The 15675-nt window shown below is 40.6% G+C and overlaps 1 long non-coding RNA gene across 1 annotated transcript in view; it reads left to right on the plus strand.

Annotated features, from left to right (window-relative positions):
- The first annotated feature begins 887 nt into the window (after positions 1 to 887).
- The window catches only part of LOC141989182 (uncharacterized), a 101606-nt gene continuing 86818 nt past the window's right edge, over positions 888 to 15675 (plus strand). The window contains exons 1-2 of the long non-coding RNA XR_012639929.1: positions 888 to 997; positions 1937 to 2000. This is a non-coding gene — a long non-coding RNA (uncharacterized LOC141989182). The remainder of the gene's footprint in view (positions 998 to 1936; positions 2001 to 15675) is intronic.

Raw genomic sequence — 15675 nt, forward strand, 5'->3', positions numbered from 1 at the left:
CTCCCCAGCACTGCACATAGAGCTACTCGGATGTCTCAAGAGGTCTGGATGTGCACAGACATCCCACCAACCTTAATCAGTAGGGTTAACACAGGATATCTAATGTTAAAAGTTTGCACCCAGCTAAAGATGCAGCAGTGTTCTCAATTCCGAAGTTTACACAATAACAGATCAAAACTATTGAAAATACCACAGGTGTTTGCCCACCAACACAAAAAGCACACCACATGTGTGTGAGAGAGAGGGTTTGAGTCAAGCCAGAGAGTGAGGAGAGGTGTGATGATATCAATCTAATCTATGTGTGGTTGCTCTCTACTATCTGTTGAAGTGGGGTGACTGTAGTAGAGTTGCCTTGCGGTTGGGGATGCATGGGGCTTGTCTTGGGGGGGGGGTGCATTTCAACAGTAGTATCCCTATTACTCAAGGATGCAGAGCCTATGGGTTTTTTCTTTTTAAAATTACGCATACATTCAGACTGAACCAGCGGCGGTGAAAACCCGTGCCAGCCACCGAAGGGCCCTGTGCGTGTCCCTAACTCACATTGCTGTTGACTACCTGGTGTAACTCTCCTGCCCTGCCACCTGTCCGCTCCTCCCCGAACTCCGGACTCTCAAGGCCTCTCCGTGGCCAACTCGGCTGGCTAGAGCCCGGGACCCGACGGCTGGGGTCGCGGTGCGGCCTCGTCCCACCTCGGGCGCCTGCTGCGCGGACTTTTCACCCCGAAGAGGGGGGAAAAGGATCCCCGCATGCTCCAGTGATGGTCGGGCGAGCCCCGGAGCTACAGAGACGCCCCTGCGCAGGCTGCAACCTCCCCGCTAGGCCCACCGCTTGGCCGTTGTTATAGCAACTGCAGGAAGGCTGCTCCCCGCCTTCTCCCCTCCTCTCGCGAGAGCGCCTCTGGCAGCAGGCGGAGCAGGCGCCGGGGTGAGCTCATCCCGGGAGCTGGGGAGGGAGCGCAGCGCGGAGGCTCCTGCAGCAGTCGCAGCAACTTTGTTGGGTGAGTTCAGAGCGGGAGCTGGGTAGGTAGCGTGGAGCCTGCGGGGGCAGGACCCGCTCCTCGTCCCTCAGCCCCTAGCCGGGGGGGGGGCCTGCGTGGAGCTCGTCCTGAGCTGGAGAGAGGCACCCTGTTCCCCTTCCCGACCCACCAGCCCGAGCCTGGGGGAGAGTGAATGGAGCTGATCGTGAGCAGACAGACCAGACCGGCCGGCCCCCTTCCCTAGCCAAAGCCGCCTCCTCCGCAGTCTCCAGAGTTTGGTGGTGGGGAGGGTCCTGGAGAGAACTGGCCACTCATGGGGAGAGACCCCTCCAAGCCTCTTAATTTAATCTCTTTATCTCCTTCCCCCATCCCTGGGTCAGATAGACCCTGGCCCCCAAAACTGCCATGTGTACGTGGGGAGTCCTCGAGCCTTGCGTGGCATTGACCCCGCGAAGAGCATGTCCTTGTACCCCATCTCTCTGTCTTTTGCTCTCCCCCCAGATTTTTGTGGGGCAGGTCGTGGAGCGCTGATGTATTGATTCTATGCGAGGAGAGGATCGCTCTTTCTCTGCCCCCCTCCCCGGCTTTAACAGCCCCAAGACGATCAGGGAAAAAGTCCTGGGGCCAGGGGCTCTGACTGGAGCCGATTTCCGATGAGACAGGCGGAGGAGGAAAAAGAGGGGGTTGGACATAAGGATTCCTCACACTCAGTCACCCTGCCCCCAACTTAAACAAGAGAAGGAGAAGCAGCAATATTAACTTAGCTTTTCTACCCCCACCTTCTTCTGCTGCTTCTTGGATACCTCCTTTTTCAGCAAAAAGTGGCATGGACTTATCCTCCCCCCCCCCCCCCCAGTCTGGATGGTATTTTTCCTCTATGAACAAAACTGAGGGAGGTGGTGGTGGAAGGAGGAGGTGCAGTAGTGACGGCTTTTGTGTATATGTGTGTTTTCTCTTTAGGAAGGGGAACGTTAAATGGGAACGGCTCTAAACGGTCCCAAGGAGGGGAAGAAAGGAAAAGGGGGTAAGCTCTTTTAAGTGAACCACGGCTCAGGTTGCTCTGAAATGACAGTAGGAAATGATGATTTAGGCAATATACCCATTACTTATAGTACTGCATGTACTATTTAACGAAAGCAGTAAAACAGATTAAATACAAACAAAAAAATTTTCTTAAATTTTACATTTCTCTTCAGGTGTCTTACTGAAATCAGAGAGACATCCCTGGGGTGGGATATAATCTGATTTTTAGGCTGTTTCCACTATAAGAAGTAAGTTATTTATTTGGTGCTATAAGTATACAAGTAGCTTTACTTTTTATTCATTTTGTTAAAAGCCAGCTTTTGCTTTGTAGTTGTTTTGAGTCTATTTTGACACCACAGTAATGATGATTAGCTCATTTGAAGGCAGTGCCGATAATCTAAATGTTTATATCCTTGGTAAGGGAGTGGAGGAATGAAATGTTTGGAGGTGGTTAATTTTTCTCCTTGAAGTCTGGAGAAGTGAAATACAGGGGATGCCTTAAACTGGATCTCATGGAATAAGGTAGTTGCTGTGTTTGTGTTTGAGGAAAACCAGGAAAGAGACAAAAGAGGAGGGGGCAGACTTCAACCTCATTCTTCACCCTTTTCCATTTTATATTTTCAAAACTAGTTGCATTGAATTTCTCACTGTGTATCTTTTCATGAATAAAATATACACATACACTGACCAATCATAAGGTTGATCATGTTCATTTAATGAGGAATGCATCTATTCATTTCTGATAAAGCAGCGGTACAAAAAGGGGAATTGCTCAACTTAAAGGAAAATCTCCTTGTGTAACCTTGACTACTGTGTGTGTGTGACTTTTTACATGGAGAAGACATTTTTTTTCTAAAATGTGTGTGCGCATTTCTGTGAGTAGTACTGCTCACAAGATTTCTTTAAAATAGTATCTACACTGAATATTTTAGTAATGCTGTTTTTAATTAATCCCTTAATGCATGCAGGCCTAAGTGTATCTGTGAGCTGTGTCCTTAGCTGATAGTACAATGTAAATTTGCTTTTAGGGGGCGGGAGGTGAAGGTGTCAGATTTCATTAGATTCCAGCTCTATCTGGGTGAACTTAGATTGGTGTTTCCTCTAGAAAGCAATCCTTTCATGATGAAACTCTGACTCAGACCCTTGACCATTGTGACTGCTACGTGGGAGTGAAGTGTTAACTTTCTTAAGGTTAAATCATAAAGCAATTTTCTAAGGAGAAAATTGCTTGTAGTCAGCATAAGTACATTTGCTTGTAGTCAGCATAAGTGTTGATCGAATACCATATGATTGTCGTCTTGTTTGATGGAAAGATTGGTCATTATTTTCTATTTAGAAGGTGCAGTCAAGCCAAACTAGCTCCTTTCCCCCCCCCCCCTTTTGGGAGGATCAGAAAAGTGGAAATAATGAAGCAAAAGTTTGCATTAGAAGTCTCAGAGAAATGGTTTAAAAATTGTATTTCACTGTCAAGGCTTTCATGCCTTAGGCCATCAGATCTCATACCAGTCATTAAGTCAGAAACACAATGTGGGAATTTGAGATTTTTTTGCTGGTAATACAAAAAAGCACATTGCATTTCCTTTTTTAATTAGTTTTTTTTTAATGGGAGCTTTCATAGAGTTCAGGAAGTAGAAGTGTCTGAATTACATGATAGACATTATTTGAATAATGAATTCAATCTTCATAACAATAGATAATTAGGAACAGAAAAATTTAAGTTGCCTGTGTAACTGGCTTACACATGGTCAGTTGATTAAGGAAAATGTACTTAGTACATTGCTCAGCAATGCATTGAGTAGGTGCTACTGCTGTTAATTTCTGTTTAGTTAGTATTACTAGTTCAGATGGAAATACGTGGTTAACAGTTATGGTTAAGTGAATCTTTTATATTGCAAGGTGACAAGCAAAATGGGGTCACTGGCTGTGACTTGAATGTAGGAATCTGCACAAAGGTGGGAGTTTGTGACTACTAGCAGGTGTAGATGTCAGCATCAGAATAAAGAAGTCTAACAGGGAAATAATTGAAATAGAGAATGGGAATGAAATTTTAATTGGGATTTGTGCACTGCTGTATTCTTCATTGGTCTTTACTATTTCTGTCTTAACATGTATGATCATCACTTCTTTATGATTTTCTTTTTTCGGCTCTTTTTTTTCTGTTTCTCTCTCTTGGTCTAGCAAATCTCTTTAAAAATAGCTACAAAAATGTAGAAAGTAATAAAGTCTATTTTGATAATGTGTCCAAAAATCTTACCTCCATTCCCCATGCCTTTAAAATGACTGAGAGGTTTTTCCTTGGCTATGCACTCTCTCGCCTGTGGTATCTCAAGAACTGTTTGCATTCTAATGTAACTTCTCTCCTCAATCATATTAATTTTTTTCAACTATATATCTGACACGCTTTTAGTTGCAAAAGTGTAGACTCTACTATTACTGAACATATATTTTATCTTACTAAAACAGTTATTTAATTCTGTTTTTGTTCTCCTTAGCAAGAGTATTTGGTTCAGGATTCTTGCAAACAGAGGAAAGCCAGGTGAAAAAAGGACAAGCCACTGAGAAAACAAACAAGTTACTCTAGTATGTGAAAGAGTTGAGGCCCATTTCACTCTTTTGTATTCAGCTTTCTGTACTGTACTATAGTGTATTGATTGTATAGAAGACAAAAGCACAGCTTTCTCCATATCAATAGTTTAATCCCTTCAATAAGGGGTTTGCTGCTAACTATTTGGAAATCCAGGGTATCCCACTGTGGTGTGGAAACAGTTGCACCATTTCCCTCATCAAAATTTTGATCTCTCAGATTGGTTGGCTTTCTAATGTTGATATTTCCAGTGCTTTAAAAATTATTCTGATTGAACCTGCATGTTGGTTTGTTGGAAACACTATTTTATTTCGGTGTTTCTTTGGCTGTTGCAGCATCTCCCAGACTTTTAAAATTTTTGCATTTTTTCTCAGCAGCTACTGTCTACATGTTAACATGATTAACTTTTTAAACATTTATATGATGATTCCATAATATCTTTTATGTCCTTGCTTTATTTACTTTGAAATCAGTGTTCAGGTTATTCTTCTTTTGTTCACATGTGCAGTAGCTGAACTTTTTCCAGTGCTGTGCACTGTCTATCAGAAGGCAGGATGAAGGCTTTACTGTTCTGGAATTCCTCTTCCTGAAGAAAGATTGTTTGTTATTTCTATATAGTACCTAGTATGAAAATGGACTTCCATTGATTTCAAGTTACTTGCCATCCAGAAAAGTGCCCATATTCTTTTCCAGGTTTTAAGAGACTTTGCCTAAAGATTCTTTGTTAAAGGGGGTACAAACCCCAATCTGTTGTTCCTTTAGCAATGCGGCATTCTGCATTTAAAAGTAATCATATGTTAAATATCCTTTTTGTTAGCAGGAAAAAATACCATGTTAGATTGTTCCATGGTTTACGTTTCCAGGGAGATATGACTCAGTGGCTTGACTTCAAATAGATCTCTCTAAATGGGAAATTTTAAGTATGTTAATCTTAATATATCAGTGAATTCATTTAAAATTTCTAATGATGGACATTTAAACTGAATTTGTTTAAAGTGATATCTTATGGGATATGAAAAGCTGTGGTGGTTCTTGTTTTTAATTAAAATAAAAACCCCAAACTGTTTGGGACAGAGCTTGTACACTTTACCTTATACATGCTAGATGGATGCCTAAATATTATACCTTGAGGGTGCTGCCAAAAATGGCGATGGGACTATAACTATCAGTGAGTTTGAGTAACAATATTTTAGTGCCTCCGACTGGTTCTAGCTTTTTCTAAGCAGTTGCTTTGTAAAAGTAATATGATTCATAGCCGTTTGTTCTACCCATGGGTTCTAGATAGCAGTCGCTTTGGTGTCAGTTGGGACAGCGGTTCTCAACCTTTTTCTTTCTGAGGTGCTTTTTCAAGATGCTGTAAAAACTCCATGGCCCACCTGTGCCACAATAACTGGTTTTCTGCATATAAAAGCCAGGGCTGGCATTAAGGGGTAGCAAGCAGGGCAATTGCCTGGGACTCTATGCTACAGGGTTCTTCCTAAGCTACATTGCTCAGACTTTGGCTTCAGCTCCAGGTACTGGGACTTCGGCTTTCTACCCTGGGCCTCAGTGAGTCTAATGCTGGCTCTGCTTGGCGGCCCCCCTGAAACCTGCTTGCAGCCCCCTAGGTGGTCCCGGACCCCTGGTTGAGAACCACTTAGTTGGGAGACCTCTGAGTAGTTGCAGAGACACTGGAGTCCTTTGTCTTTGGGCTCAGAAAGAGAATCCTGTATTGGCTTACATTTGGAAGGGTATCTACATTAACATAAGGGCTAGATACCTTTTTTTTCTTTTTAACATGGAAGCTTAAATTCTACAGAAGTTAACAAGTTTGGCCCTTTTTATTCATCTTCCTGTTTACTAACACAAGTAGGCAAGTGGGATTTTCAGACTCTGGATTGGGATCTACCATGAACCTGTTGTGCTTAGTGTAACATTAGCTTAGTTGTTCTGAAGATTTTTGTTTTTCTTTGTGGGAATGTTCCTTAAAGAGAACTTCGTTTGAATAGAGCTAATTAATTAATTAATTAGAAAAAATCTGCAGCTGGTGAGTTTCATAATCACTAATGGAGGATCCTTTTTAGTGTTGTTTCAAAGAGATCTGAATATATATATATAAAAAATATATGGAAAAACCCCTGTAGATTTCTGTCTGTTAGATCAAAATTCATCCTCTCTGCTTCTATTCATATTACTTTTGAAACTTAAATGCCTGGTTCAGACGCTAGAATGATAAGTATCAACCATAGAGTTTTATGTGGCTGTTAATTACTGTCAGATATATCATAGTCCTGGAAAATACAAAGTTCTGTAAGACAACTTGTTTGTGTATAAATTATCTGGATTATTTTTCTGTTGAGATATGTAGTGTGTGTGTTCTTTCAAAATATCATGTGCTAAGTGTTATTTGGAGATGGGGGTGATCTTCTGGTTAGTGCATAGGACTGTGAGACAGGAATTCCAAGTTGTAATCCCAGCTCTGAGATAGACTCCTTCAGTGGCTTTGGGCACAGAATTATTCTCTCTGTTTTAGTTTTCCCATCTGTAAAATTGGGATAACATTTACCTCACAGATGTTAAGGACTATTTGAGTGGTTTGAAGATGTAAAATTTTAAAATCAAATAGATCATGGGGAAAGTTCCATCTGTTGGCTTTTAAATATTGATAACAGATGTAAATATTACTGTCACACAACACATTTGCTTTTAAACCAGTTTATTCTTCTTATTGGTTTCTTTTTTGTCTTGGTATGAAGTACTAACTATAGTAGAAATTGAGGGCATCTAAAAGGAAAAGTTGTCTTTCGAATCTGTTTAAGAAGAGTTCTTTTACACTGAAACATAGTTGCTGCCTGTTGGTATCACAGTGTCAGTTTTAATAGTATCTTTCCTTCAGCCAGAAAAGTAAGCAAATATCTTGCTTCACATCTGTTGCCTATTTTATTGCTTAGCCAAGTACAGCTAATGGTTGCAAGAGGTGACATGTTGCTTGACAAAAAATACATGTCGCTCTTCTGTCCAGTAACTACCTAATTTTGACATAATACTGAAAAACGTTTGTTTTTGTGTTTTTGAAATTAAAATATATTGTTTTGTTTCTAAAGCCTTAAAATAACAAATTGCAATTGTTACTTCCATGCTTAATGTAAAATAATCTCTTTGTATTTCACATAGTCACCTGAAGTATGCAGTGCAAATCTTACACCTTTTGTAGCAAGTATTTCAAAAAGAATTTGTTTTTCAACTTCCAACTTTTTCCAATCTGTCTCGTTCAGATAAATGATGGAAAAAATAAGCACTAAATTATGAAGTGGTAGTTGTAGGAATTTCTTAGCTGTCTTTTAAAAAATCCAAAGCATCTTGGTAGAAAACTTTTTGTGGCTCAGCTAAAATGCTTTGTAGTCTTTTCATATTTAGTCCATTTTGTGTGGTTTTTTTTGCTTGGGATATCAGCAGTGTCACCGATGGCTATGCACATGCTTTAATGTTGGCTGTTAGGTTGCAGACCTCTGTGGCAGAAAACCTGATTTCTTTTCTTTCATCCACTGACACCTAAGAACTACACATTTTTCTGTAAGAGGCCAATAATAAAACATCATCTTTTTAATGTCTGTCTTTGAGAGTTCACTTTATTGCACTATTCAAACTTCTGAAGAACTGGTGCTTGCAGAATAAAGCAAACTTCACTTGCTGTTGTATTACAAATGTGAGACCTAGTGTACCAGTAGAAAAAGGTAGATTAGAAATTAGTGGACAACAAATAATAATTTATATGCCCCTGAGAATGTGGAAAAGTAAATTCAAACCGGTAAAGACTTTTTTGAGACTTTTTTTGAGAGGTATTGTCTCAGTGCAAATAGATATTTATTTTTTACAAATTCATATAATAACTAAGATTGTCACTTCACAGGTAAACTATTATTTTAATTTGATCACCGGTAAGTATATCTTTTAGTTATTGTTCCGGACAACACTTCTTTACTGAATTGGCAGTCTGAATTCTTTAGACTGTAAGAATGAACTACTCAGTTAAGGAGCAATGCTATTTGGAGTCTATATTTCCCCTTCTCCTTAGTCCCTTTAATTAACTTATATTTGCCTGCAACTGTTTAATTGGATGGTGGCAAAGGAGATATTTGTGCATGTCTCATGTAAGTGGATACTGCACTCTGCAGAGTAAATGTTAGTGGGCCTGCCAGGTTTCTGCTGAATACAATCCAGGCTTCTAGTATTAAATGTATAATTTTGAAAGACTAAATTGGATTTTAAACTTCTAGGCTATGCTGAAGGACTGAATAATTCTACAAGTTTTATATGTTTAATATTCTCATCCCTTAAAAAACAAAACAAAAAAACCCAAAACATCTTGAGTTCATAAATTAGTGTATCTTTTACATACTACATTACATTGGCAGTATTGTTGTAGTTTCAATTCTCAAGTTGGCTAAACCTTTTGTTGTACATATTTTGGTGACTTAAAAAAAAAAAAAAGTAGACCAGCAGTTCTCAAACTTTGGGGTCCTAACCCCATTTTAATGGAGTCGCCAGGGTTGGCATTAGACTTGCTGGCACCTGGGGCTGGGTCTGAAGCCGAAGTCCTGAGCCAGAGGGCTTCAAAGCCCTGGGCAGCAGGGCTCAGGTTACAGGTCCCCTGCCTGGGGCTGAAGCCCTTGTGTTTTGACTGCTTTCCCCCGCCTCCCTGCCCAGGGCAGTGGGGCTCGGGCTTTGGCCCCCCCACCCGGGGTGGCGGGGTTCGGGCAGGCTCAGGCTTTGGTCCCCCCTCCCAGGTTGAGTAGTAATTTTTGTTGTCAGAAGGGGGTCGTGGTACAATGAAGTTCAAGAACCTCTGAAATAGACCGTTATATTACTGTTCATGGTTGTCAGCAGCCTGAGCAAAGAATGAAATCTGGAGAACAATTTTCAAGCTAAAGCAAACTTGTGAAGGCAGAGAAAGAAGACAAATATTTATATAAAAAGCAACTTACTTGCCCAGGTCTTGTTTTTGCATTTTCCCTCTCCAGTTATTGAAAAAGATCACGTTTGAATGAAGGCTGTCTTCCTAACTGTCCCACTAGGCTTTCTGCTGCCTCCCCTGCAGTGAAGTCGTCAGCCTGTATTTCACATACCTTTGTTTCCATGGAAGTTACTGTGATGTCAAAAAGTCAGCATTATATCTTTACTGCAGTATGATGCAGAAAGAGTAGAGGTGATCTTTGTTAAAACACCAACGCCTCTGTTAATTAGAGGAAATTATGAAATATGTACTAAAGGAAAATGGAATTGTATGTTTTTTTCCTAAGATGAAAAGAAATTTATCTTCTTGGCTTTATTAAAGGCTTGTCTACATGGGGAAATTGACTGCAATAGTTGTTGGGGAATAATTCCCCACGTGGATGCACTTATTCAGGATTAAGAGTGCCTTTTTCCGGTTTAGTTTAATTCAGTTTGGAAGCAGATTAAGCTAACCTGGAAAATGGCACTCTGATTCCTGAAAAAGAGGGTATGTTTATACTACCACTTATGTCGCTATAACTTATGCTGCTCAGGGTGTGAATAAGCCACCTCCCTGAGAGACATAAGTTACAGGGACCTAAACGCCGGTGTGGACAGTGCTGTCTTGGCGGGAGAACTTCTCCGACATAGCTGCTGCTGCTCGTTAGGGGTCGATTAATTAAGTCGATGGGAGAGCTCTCTAGTGTAGCCATAGCCAGTGTGTCCACACAGGAGGATATTGCAGAATTGCTATTCTGCTTTAAATTCACATCTTAATTTATTGCAGAATAACCCACTCCTGTAGTCAAACCCTTAATCTTTAAACCTACTTAGATTTGTTTGTCGTTTAATAACACTTGTTATGACATCCTTTAATATGAGCACTGTGGTACAAGTGTTTACTTTCAGATGTGAAAAGAGAATTTTAAAGGGCCATCAGTATACTAGGCTAAATAAAAAGAGAGACCAACCTTTCTCCCCCCCGAACGCTAAAGGAATTATCTGTTTGATTAAATCCATAATATCCATTTTATTGTCATTCACATAAATGTTGATGCAGTCAAAATTTTTAAACTGAGTGATAACTTAGAATGACTATTAAAACAAGTGAATAGCAATGAACAGGTAACTCTTATATGACAAGATTCAATCCATACTAGTTTAGAGCACTGCTTTGGTAAAATACAACTAGTCAAAAAAGCCACTATATGTTGACTGCCAGTTTGGTCATACCCGAATATTTACAAGTGAATGCTTTCACACTAGAAGCAGCTGAAAGGACATTTTGCAATTTTCTGTAGTTGGACAACTACCATTTTATTCCTTTTAATGTGTTTAATTTCAGCATCTCATTACTTACAGGGAGATATTTATCTCAAACTGCCAACAGGTTTATTCCTGTCAAGGACAAGAGAGCATACATTGTGGACATGCTCTTCAGCTTGCTCAGCAGCTGATATGGTATACAGTTCTTTGAAAACTGGAAAAACAAATACTTACTTCAGACCATCATCTGTGCAAAATCAGAAAAAAAAACAATATGAAAGTTAGATTTTGGTCTCGTTAGTTGATTTTTATTATTTATAATATTTAAATTTCTGTAGTGCACAAGCAAGACTGATCACATACAGTCCCATCATCAATAAGTGTACAGCCAAAGAAGACAAATAACCCTGTGCAGGATTGGAAGGGGAGGAGATTTTGGGTGTTTGATTTTTAAAATTGCAAATTTGTATATGTTGTAAGTGTCAAGTATTCCCAATTACTTTTTAGCCTAGCCTTTATTAATGGTTGATTTCTCATGGATGTCAAAGCAGAAGGCTAGGAGATTTAAAGATGGAGAAGACAGTGGCCTTACAAACAAGTTCAGGGAGAAGACGTAAGGGGCACTGTGAAAGGAGATGTTTGTGTGGGAAGCTGACAGATGATCAGATGAGACCAGCATCTTGGGCAGATTGGGGTATGCATGATGCTTTAAGAAACAGCAGAGAATTAGGGAGGAGAACAGTTGTAGAGGGCTTTGAAGAGGAGAAGCAGCTTGCAGTTGATGTGGTGAAAGAGGGGTATCCAGGGAGAGAGTGAGAAGTCAAGGAAATTATGTTTAGCAGCTGTGTTTTGAATGGATTGGAGAGTAGAAATATGGGTGTTAGGGAAACAGGAGATGAGAATTTTGTCTGTGGTCTCTGAACTGTGGGGCATACCCCCCTTGGGGGATATAGAGGAAAGTTTGGGGAGGGAGCAGCAGGGCCCAGGCTAGCCCCCATGGAGCTGTAGCTCTGTTCCGGTCCCAGCTGCAGCTCCGCTCCACCTCACTCCCACCCCTGCTCTGGCTCCAGCTACAGCTACACTCCGCTCTCTGCCCAGTTCTGGTCCCAGCCACAGCTCCATGCTGCCCCCTTCTCCATCGCCAGCCCAGCTCTGCCTTATTCCCTCTCTGTCCCCAGTCCAGCTCTGCTTCTAACCCCAACTCCTTCTCCTTTCCCAATTCAGCCCCCAACTCTGTCTTCAGCCCAATCTCCTCTGCTGAGGCAACTGTGCAGTAATTCGGGGGTAGGATAGCACGGACAGATTCTGTTACTGGTAAGTAGGGGGTGTGATAGTAAAAGTTTGAGCACTAAAGGTCTAGAAAAAGAAAAGATAGGAAGGATGTTAGAAATGTTTTGGAACAAGAAGAGGTAAGATTTGGACACAGCCTGAATGTGTGGGGCAACTGAAATGGAAGAGTCCAATGTGATCACAAAGTTACAGGCCTGAGAGATTGGGAAGATTATCGTGTTAACAGTGGTAAAGTGGAGAGTGAAGAGAGTTTTGGGGGAAAGATCAGGAATTTAGCTTTGGCCACATTAAGTTAAAGTTGACAGCAGAACATCCAGCATAAGAGAGTGGAGAAACAGATATTTGGCTCTTGTTGGAGGGTAATGTGGGTTTTGATGTATTCCGGTAGTAGTAGGAGATTTTTGAGTCATTTGTGTAAATATGCTAGTTGAAACTATGTGAGGTGTAAAGGAAGAAGAGATGGGGCTAAAGAGATGCTTTCCCCCGGGTTTCCCTGTGGTTCCCTCTTGGAGAGTGAGAGGAGGGATGAGGAAAACCAACCAGAAGAAACAGAGGGGTGGGGGGGGAAACCAGGTAAATGCTGCAAAGAACACAATCAGTTTGGAGTTTTGGCTGTTGCTTCTCTTCAGATTCTAGAAGGTAGCTCCAGCCCTAGCTGATTGCTAGGCCTTGGGTATATAGTAGAACCTTTACACCCTCAGCTTCACATAGGCCTTTTCCTATTATGATTAGATGATGCAATGGCTAAAACACATGTGCCTTCTTATACTAGAGCTATTGCTATCACCACTGGTGCAGCTCATTTCTGCAAAAAGTGCCAGTGTAGATACTGGTTTAAGGACTCTAACTCTGTTTAATGGTTTCTCATGTACAGTTATTTTAAATAGATCTGGGAATTGGATAGTCATCTTGAGGTACCAGATATAAAGTTATAACAATGGATAATGAAGAAGGTATATTTGTTTTTGTGTGACCTTCTATATTCCATTTACCTTCTCTATATGGAGCAAGAGTAGAGTTTCTGATGCTGTGCTGTGCTATTTCAGTAACATTTTACAGGTGGCAACAAAAGTTCTTGGCTATGCTACAGTATGTGGGTGTTACATGCATATGCTTGCAGCTAAAGTAATTAAGCACCATTGAGAGCTAACATTTTAAAAAATCAAGTAATTATATGCACAATATGATGCAGAGTATCCCTGTTTAAGTTGTGGTTGGTTTATGCATCTACACTGTTCAACGGTAGCTAATAAATCAGGTAAAAAATCCTTTCCATTTTAGGGGCTTAGAGTTGTTGCCAAGTAAAAAATACTTTTTGAATGCATGCTTTTTTTTTAAAGAAAACTGATATCCTTACTTGTGTCATAAGTTACTGTGTATTATATTTGCATCTCTTGATTTTCAATGCAAATATTTCTATTTAAAAAAAATAAGGAATAGCAACAGGTACCTTCTTTGCTGTTACCTTAGTGCTCAAGTGTAGGTGAAAAAAGCTCTTGACATTTTGGAAAATCTTTTGGCCTCTTACGGGCATGTCTACACTACAGCCTTAAGTCTCCCTATGTTAGGTCCACATTACCCTCCTTCTGTTGGTGGTGCGTGTCCTCACCAGGAGTGCTTCCACTGACTGAAGAGGGGCAGTGTGGTGGGTGAGAGCCATGGCTCTTAGTTCCGTGTGGCTCCCCGTTGGGAGCCCAGCTGCGCCCCCCCGCCCCGGCTCTTGGCTCTCCGTTCCCAGCTGGGAGTGGGGAGCCTCTGGGCTGCAGCCTGGTTGGGAGTGGGGAGCTGGGGGTAGCCGCTGTCCAGCTTTGTCAATTTCATGGCTCCATGCTGGAGCAACCAACAGCCAATGTAAGTAAGGCAATGTCTACAAAGATGCTGTGTTGCCCTAACTACCCCAACATAAATTCTATGCCTCTCATGGAGGTGCAGTTATTTTGTCGATGTAGTAGGGAGCCTACATTGGCTGGACAAGGCAATAGTGTGTATATTGACCTAATTAGGTTGATGTAAGCTGCCTTACATTGACCTAACTGTGTAGCGTAGACCAGGCCTTAATCAAGTGTCTTTGGTACTGAGAACATAAGACAGCAAAGCTTGGTGTCAGTGGAGTGTATCTTTTTCCAAAGGCAGAAACCAAATCTGTGCTAACCATGTAGCGCCACTGCTGTTTGGTTGGTATATCTGTTGGTCCTAAAAGTCATTAAGGTGTGTATGTATAGTATGGGCAAAACTTGAGGATATGAGTTGTCATTGTTTCTAATTCAGTTATTGACTTGTATTTAAAGGTTTCTTTGCTTTGGAAAAGAAATCAAGTAGACTGCAAAGGTCCATAGCTGTACTATAGTGTAGCCCTTCACAAATATGTCTGATCCATGCTTATTAATGATGATTGAATATTTGTTTGCAGTGTTGTAGCTGTTTTGGTCAAGGATATTAGAGAAACAAGGGTGGGTGTCAATAGCTATCTCTGGAATTAAACACAACAGTTGTTTTGCACAACAGTTTAAGTAAGAGAAGAATACTTTAGTAGGTTTAAAATATAAAGAGAAATGAGATTAGCCAACTAATTACCAAATTGGAATTTAGTCAAGACCCTGAAGCTAACATCTGTGTATTTTGTGAAAAGTGCCAAGAGATTTTCATTGACTTCATGTGCTCAGGACCCTATTTCTACATTTTATCCAGAAGGTGGCATCTCCTACAGAATAGCATGTTGCCCTGTGGCCTCATGTTTGGGTATTGGTTCAGTACTGATTTAGCCTGATCTTGTTCACTTATGAGTGTTAGTGAGAGTGCATTCTGAGATGGCATTTATTTTTGTTTACATTTCTATAACACTCATCACTATAGCACATCTCACTCATTACAGAGTTTAATCATCACAACATCCTTGTGAAGTATGGTAATAGTATTTTTCCCCTTTCAAAAAATAAGCATACTCAGATACCAGTGTTGTGTGACTTGCCTGGAGGGTGCACAGGTAACCTGCAGAGCCAAGAATAGAACTCAGAGTTACTGACTTCCATTCTTTTGCCTGATTAGTGACTAAGATTAGTAGAATAATGTTCCAACATAATATGTGGTGGTGCTACAAAATGTTATATTAAGTAACTCAATAAACTGCTTTGGGCTTTCTTTGCCTGCTAAGATTCTCATTCTTAGTTTGATAGTAAACTATTGTCATACATCTTGAGCTGTAATAATAAAGTGAGACACACAGTATATAAAACTGCAGAATGAACAGAGCAAGCTGATGCATGCAACAAATAGGACCATGAGGAATCTGTAAACCTGAAGTGCATTTATAAGAAACTGTCAAATCAAAGGCTGTCAGAAGTACATGCATTTTAAAAAATTAAGCTAAACAGGATATAACTGGGGTAAATACCCAATAAAAACTGGGAAGTTTTGTTTTACAAGTTGCATTTTGACCACCTTTTGGTGTTCAAGAAAAGTTGTATTAAATTAGATTTAAAGTACTGTCTGGCTGCACTGAAATGTGTGGTCTATTAAACCCCTGTGCTGAGCCTTGTTAAAAATGACAAATGAGCCTCATGTTGTA

This window comes from Natator depressus, chromosome 6 (genome assembly GCF_965152275.1).
Source record: "Natator depressus isolate rNatDep1 chromosome 6, rNatDep2.hap1, whole genome shotgun sequence".
NCBI classification, from domain to species: domain Eukaryota; kingdom Metazoa; phylum Chordata; order Testudines; family Cheloniidae; genus Natator; species Natator depressus.